General features: G+C 48.5%; 1 long non-coding RNA gene across 1 annotated transcript; it reads left to right on the top strand.

The window, feature by feature from the left end:
* The first annotated feature begins 1,570 nt into the window (after positions 1–1,570).
* LOC135285767 (uncharacterized) lies at positions 1,571–4,780 on the top strand. Its single transcript, XR_010350469.1, has 5 exons — positions 1,571–1,804; positions 3,262–3,330; positions 3,691–3,818; positions 3,938–4,127; positions 4,576–4,780. It is a non-coding gene; the product is annotated as an uncharacterized LOC135285767 (long non-coding RNA).
* Positions 4,781–6,125: the final 1,345 nt, after the last annotated feature.

The following is a 6,125-nucleotide window of genomic DNA, read 5'->3' as shown; positions in this document are numbered from 1 at the left end:
TTAGGAGGGAGCTATAAATTAGCTGTTAGTGAGCAGACACGGGGTAGAAGCAAACCCTGTTTGTGTCTGTGGCTCTGGGTCAGCCTTGCTGGGCCAGCTGAGCCCCCTGGTCTCACCCAGAGCCTGGCAAGAGTTTGACTCACTTGCCCTCCTCGCACTGAAGTGGGTGAGGAAAAGAAAAAAGCAGAGAAAGTTCTGGCAGGTTTTATCTGGCTGTTTTAGAGCACTTGACAAAGAACAATTAATTCCAGTGTGAGCACAGCCCTGCCTGGTGTGGGTTACAGCAGCACAGCTGCAGGGAGCAGGTTTGGGGTCAGGGGACAGGGATAAGGCTGCCAGAGAAATTCTGTTTATGTCTGGTTGCTTCTGGGAAATTCTTCCCTGTGAGGGTGGAGAGGGGCTGGGATGGATTTCCCAGAGAAGCTGTGGCTGCTCCATCCCTGGGAGTGTCCAAGGCCAGCTTGGACAGGGTTTGGAGCAGCCTGGGACAGTGGAAGTGTCCCTGCCCATGGATAATCTGGATGATCTTTAAGGTCCTTTCAACCCAAGCCGTTCCATGATGCTACAAAAATTCAGGATTCTCAGCCTCACAATGTGATGCTTTTTTTGGAAAGCATTTCTTCCCCACCTACTTCTGCACTCCAGCAGTGGAAAGGTTCCTTCACCTTTGTGTTGACAAAGTGAATGTGGGAACAGGCCTCAAGGCCAAAAAAAAAAAATCCGAAAAAAACCCCGCCTAAAAAAATTAAAACAAACAATCCCTTCAGTTCATTTTAACTGCCCTGGTGTGTACTCACTTCATAATGGCAGGACTGCTCTGCAATGTGTTCATTTTTTTTAATAGCTGGATTGTGATGCCAACAAGGACACAGAATAAATGAGATTTGTTTTTTCTTAATATCATAGATGGGACTTCAGCTGTAGAAACTGGCACTGCTCCTCCAGAGTTGTCAGAGCCAAATTACGCTTACTCAGGGGCTGGCCTTGGGACAAAAATATTTTTTTAATTTCCATCTTACTTCAGGAAGAGCCTTAAAAATGCCCCTTTCTGTTGCAGTCCCAGCAGAGCATTTACAGCTTTGCCAGTGGCCATCACACACTGCTAACAAACGAGGGCAGTTCTTTGGGTTGGAACAAGATCTGGAGAATTTGGGGGTATCCAGGGCAAAGCCAGGCCAGGCTGCTCTCCCAAAGCACCGTAATGTGTGACCAGAATTGTGCTCATTTCCACTCTGACGGGGCTGGAGGGACTTCCCCACTTCTCAGACTGTTATTTCCTTTAGCTGAAAGATTCATCCTATGCTTTTTAGCACGAAAACAATTACCAGGTAGCCCTGGAAGCTGCATTTGCTTTGTCTCTTTCCTTACTTCAGCAGGGCCATGGCATTTCCTTGACATGCTGGTCGAGTTCTGCTCTTGAAGAAGTCATGAACACTTTAGGCCTCAAGCACGTGATATAGGAGAGACAGAGATGATTCTGCCAGAGAAAGACAGTGAGAGAAGATTTAAACCATCATCTGAGCTCTTTATTTGATAACAGATATATTTATTTTCATTAGTTACAAAAATACCTTAAAATACCAATAAAAATGGTCTTGCACCCTTCAACCCTCAATAAGCCACATTAGGTCACAGAAGGCTCTAACCTTCTGGGTAAATTCTTTCAATATCTCCTCTGAATTTCTGAACAGTTCATACCCCTTTACGCATAAAGAATTTAAATTTTACCTCCAATAAGTCATTGGGTGGCCATGCAGCAAGTGGGAGAGGGGGAAAGCTGAAGCTACCAGGAGATGAATGACAGGTGCAGCAGAGCAGATGTGTGGGAAGAGCAAATGAGGCCACTCCAGGCTCCTAGAAAAGCAAAAACAAGAGACTTTGCTGCGGCAGAGACACAGAGCTGAGGGGTACAGGTGGGACACCCCACTCTGTGCTCTGAGACAGCAAAACTCAAACGAGACAGCTCCAGACTCTGGGGAAATCACAGGATGGTGGAATGGTTTGGGTTGGAAGGGACCTTAAACCCCTCTTGGGGACACCCTTCACTGGGCTCCAAGCCCTGTCCAGGATTCTGTGGAGCTTCCTGGGCTCAGGCCCTGCCCGTGGCCATTGCTGGGCCTGGAGCAGAGCCTGGGCCTGCTCTGACCTCTGCACACAGGGACAGACAGGGACGGACAGGGGGACACAGGGACAGACAGGGGGGCACAGCGACACAGGGATGGACAGGGATGGAGAGGGATGGACAGAGACAGACAGGGACAGACAAGGATGGACAGGGACACCCAGGGACAGACTGGGGGACACAGAGACACACAGGGATGGACAGAGATGGAGAGGGGGACACAGGGACAGACAGGGATGGACAGGGATGGAGAGGGATGGACAGAGACAGACAGGGACAGACAGGTATGGACAGGGACACCCAGGAACAGACTGGGGGACACAGAGACACACAGGGATGGACAGAGATGGAGAGGGGGACACAGGGACAGACAGGGATGGACAGGGACACCCAGGGACAGACTGGGGGACACAGGGATGGACAGGGGCACACAGGGGACAGGGACAGACAGGGACAGAAAGGGAGACCCAGGGACACACAGGGACACACAGGGATGGACAGGGAGACCCAGGGACAGAGAGGGATTGACAGGGACACACAGGGACAGACACTGGCCTGTGATCAACAGGCAGGAACAGGCCTGGAGATGCCCAATTTTCCTCCTTTCCACCCTCCTCGCCACCAGCCCTGGCTCCCGATGGATATTCCAGCCCTGCTCCCGATGGATATTCCTGGCTCCCGATGGATATTCCAGCCCTGCTCCCAATGGATATTCCAGCCCAGGCCATCCTCCAGGGGAAGCTCAGGCTGTCCCTGCAGGACCCAGGGTGGACATTCTCCAGCACCATCTGCTGGTTTTATTTCTATTCACAGGCCACTATTCACAGGTTTTATTTCTATTCGCAGCCATTCCGAGAGGGAGGAACTTGTGTGCCACCTGCACCAGAACCACGCAGGTGTTTTCCTGTGAAAAACAACAGGTTTTGTTAAATGAGATGTTTTACCTGGGCAAATGTCACTGCCTGGATGTATTTTTCAGTGTGGGATATTCCCATGGGAGAAGAAAATGTTAATTCTCATTGTATTTTTATTTGCTGATTCTTGGGAATTATAAAATGAATTATTTTGATTATCTGGAAAAGCAATAAAGAGAGAATTTTGTGGTTTCCTTTTTTCTTTTTTTTCTTTTTTTTTGGCAGAAATCGTGTGCTGAATCTGACCCAAATTCACAGACAGCTTTTCCTCCTCCACTCCAAACTGCATTTCTGGTGAGTAAAACTCTTTGTCACCCAAATTACCCAGGTCTGCTGCTGCCACTGAGCCACCTCTCTGAGCAGAGAGCCTGCCTGCTCCTACTGGGCAAAACAAAGGCTTTAATTTCAGATTAATTCTCTTGGAGCTGAAGAGGGGAGGGAGGGAGGGAACATTTCCAGGCAGTGCTGGTATCAGGAGGGCTGTCTGCACTTCTCCCCTTCCCCGAGGGTTTCAGCTCTGCCTCAGCCAAGGCACCACACAAATCCAGCTTCTCTTCCCTCACTCCTTCTCAGTGGCTGAAGCAGAACAAAAATGCAGAATGCAGGTGTGGGATTGGAAGAGGAAGTTCAGTTTGCAGTTCAGTGTCTCTCCAGGTGAACCTGTGCCCAACATCCCCATCCACACAGGAGATTTATGGTTAGATTGGAGGTAAAACACTGCAACTCTCAGGATAGTCAAGCACAGAAATAAATCAGCAAGGGACAGCCCAAGGGTTGAGGAGGTAACAAACTCTGCCCACCCCTCTCTTGGGCAATGCAGCTGAGCCCTTCTCATATTTTATTCACCATTTCACTTTTACCTGGATGAAACGGTGAATAAAAACTTTACCATATTTTCCAGACAGGAGAACTTTAAGTACAGCTTAGACAAGACCCAAAATGACTTCACTGGGTTGTATGAACCAAAATTCCAGTGCTGAACCTCCAACTGCACCACCCTGCCCTGAACCCAGGCCGAGGAACTGGAACAGCAACGCTTCACACGCTCCGGTGGCAGCGAGCACGGGAGGCACTGAGGAGTAGGAAACCAGGTCAGGAGGCAGAACTCTGGATAAATAAAGTCACTCCATAGGAGGACTCTTCAAGAGGGGCCCCAGAGTGCTGTCACTGCAGGGACCAAGCCCTCCACACATGGTCTCCATCCCTCCTCCCCTTTGTGCCTGAGCAGGGAATGCTGCCCAAAGAGAAGCCTTGCCTTTAATCTGAGGCAAAACTGAGATCTTCACATATCACAGGAGACTTCACACACAATAGGGATGAATAGAGGATAAGAAAAAAGTAGATGGACCTAAACAGATGGATTCTATATTGGCATTAAAAGTCAAACCTCATTTTTCATCCAGTCCTGCCTGTAAAGCACTTCCGATGGAATCCGCTCAACGCAGTCATTCCTATTTTACCCTGTGTTAGTAAATCTTCCTTTGTGACAAGGCTGGAGATAGCAATCAGTAACCTCTCCGCTCCATTCTTCCTTCACAGGCCTCCTTTTGAGGGGAATAAAGAAGAGCTCGCAGGAACAGGAGAAAAATGGGCTGATCTATTTTGCCATTAAAGCCGAGCTTGGCTTGGGGTTATCGCCAAAGCAGCTCCCCAGAGAAAAGCACATCTCACTTCTGCCCATCCCCAGCCCTGCTGCTGGCATACATCAAACCCACCAAGCTGAGAAGTCAAAACAAGATTACCCCGTCCTAATAAATATTGATCACCTTACAAGTCCTTCTTTTAAAGCCCTTAATTAAACACAACACCCAACTTTGCCTGTTTCCCCGTAGAAAGGGATCAATATTTTATCATGAATGCAGCCAGAAGGAAAGAGCCTGCTGTGAATTGTCCACCCTGTGTGTTCCAGGGGGCTGAGGAGCCCTGGTGAGACCCAGCCCTGCCTTGGAGTGGTGTGTGCTCCAACTCATCACCAAGCCAGACCTTTGAGCACCTCTCTCCCCATTTCAGATCAATTAATCCCCGACAGGAGGCTTGATCAGCTCCCAGGGGCTTGGGCAGGAAGGCAGGCACGCAGGGAGAGGTTCCCAAAGCTCACCCCAGTGCTCAGCACTCCTCCACTCCCAGAACAGCTCTGTGCACTCTCCTCACCCCCATTTGCACCTTTTTAACCCGAGAAGGAGCCACAGCAGCTCGCACTGTTTGACAGGAGATATTACAGGTGTTGTCATGGCAATGATTTATGCAGGAATTAGTCACTGCAGCACTTCTACAATAGACTGAAGAACAATAGGAAAAACCACACATTTCCAAGTTCCTGTGATACAGAGGCTGAGGGTTGGGGAAAAGAGATTAAATTCCTTTCACCCCTCTGATTCCAGCGGTGACATTTAAACAGCTCAGGGACAAGTCAGTGCCTAATCATGAGTGTTATTAATAGCAATGTGACAATAACCCAAACTTCATATTAAACTCTGCTGGCAGTTGCAATTGTATATTCACTACTGGCCCATTTCTGAATTAATCGGGGATTGAGTAACAACTGGAGCAGGGAAGAAATTATTACATTTGCATTGTTATATAATGAGGAAAGAATCAGAGTTTACTGGCACTGGAGTGGTTTATCCCATGGGTCCCACTGCTGTCAAAAGTTCTGCTGACTGTTTTAAGCCATGGATCTGTTCTAGGTTATATTAAGCTTTAGCAAAAGACAAAAAAAAAAAATCACTTAAAACTGCAAGAAAGAGAAAGGTTCAAAGCATGAGCACTCAGAAGCTGGGAAACTCCAGTGCAGAAAGTGAACCACCTGAATTCCCACTTTGTTATTACTCACTGGAATTTGGTTTTTCATTGAAGGATGTATTGGTTCACATGTATTTTGGCAAAGGCATGAGCCGGGTCAAGCAGGGCTGGCACTCCGATTTCAAAGCAGGTAGAGCTTTTCTCTGTAATGCAGGGAATCATTTCTGACTGCCCCGTGCTGATGTCCCCAATCCCCTCATTGCTCCCATCTCCTGGGAATCAGCTCTGAGGCTCACAGCAGGCAGGGTCAGAGCAGAACAAAACCCAGCCAAAGAGATGGAAAGGTT

Source organism: Passer domesticus, chromosome 24 (assembly GCF_036417665.1).
Source record: "Passer domesticus isolate bPasDom1 chromosome 24, bPasDom1.hap1, whole genome shotgun sequence".
NCBI lineage: Eukaryota > Metazoa > Chordata > Aves > Passeriformes > Passeridae > Passer > Passer domesticus.
This window is presented reverse-complemented; position numbering and strand designations above follow the sequence as displayed.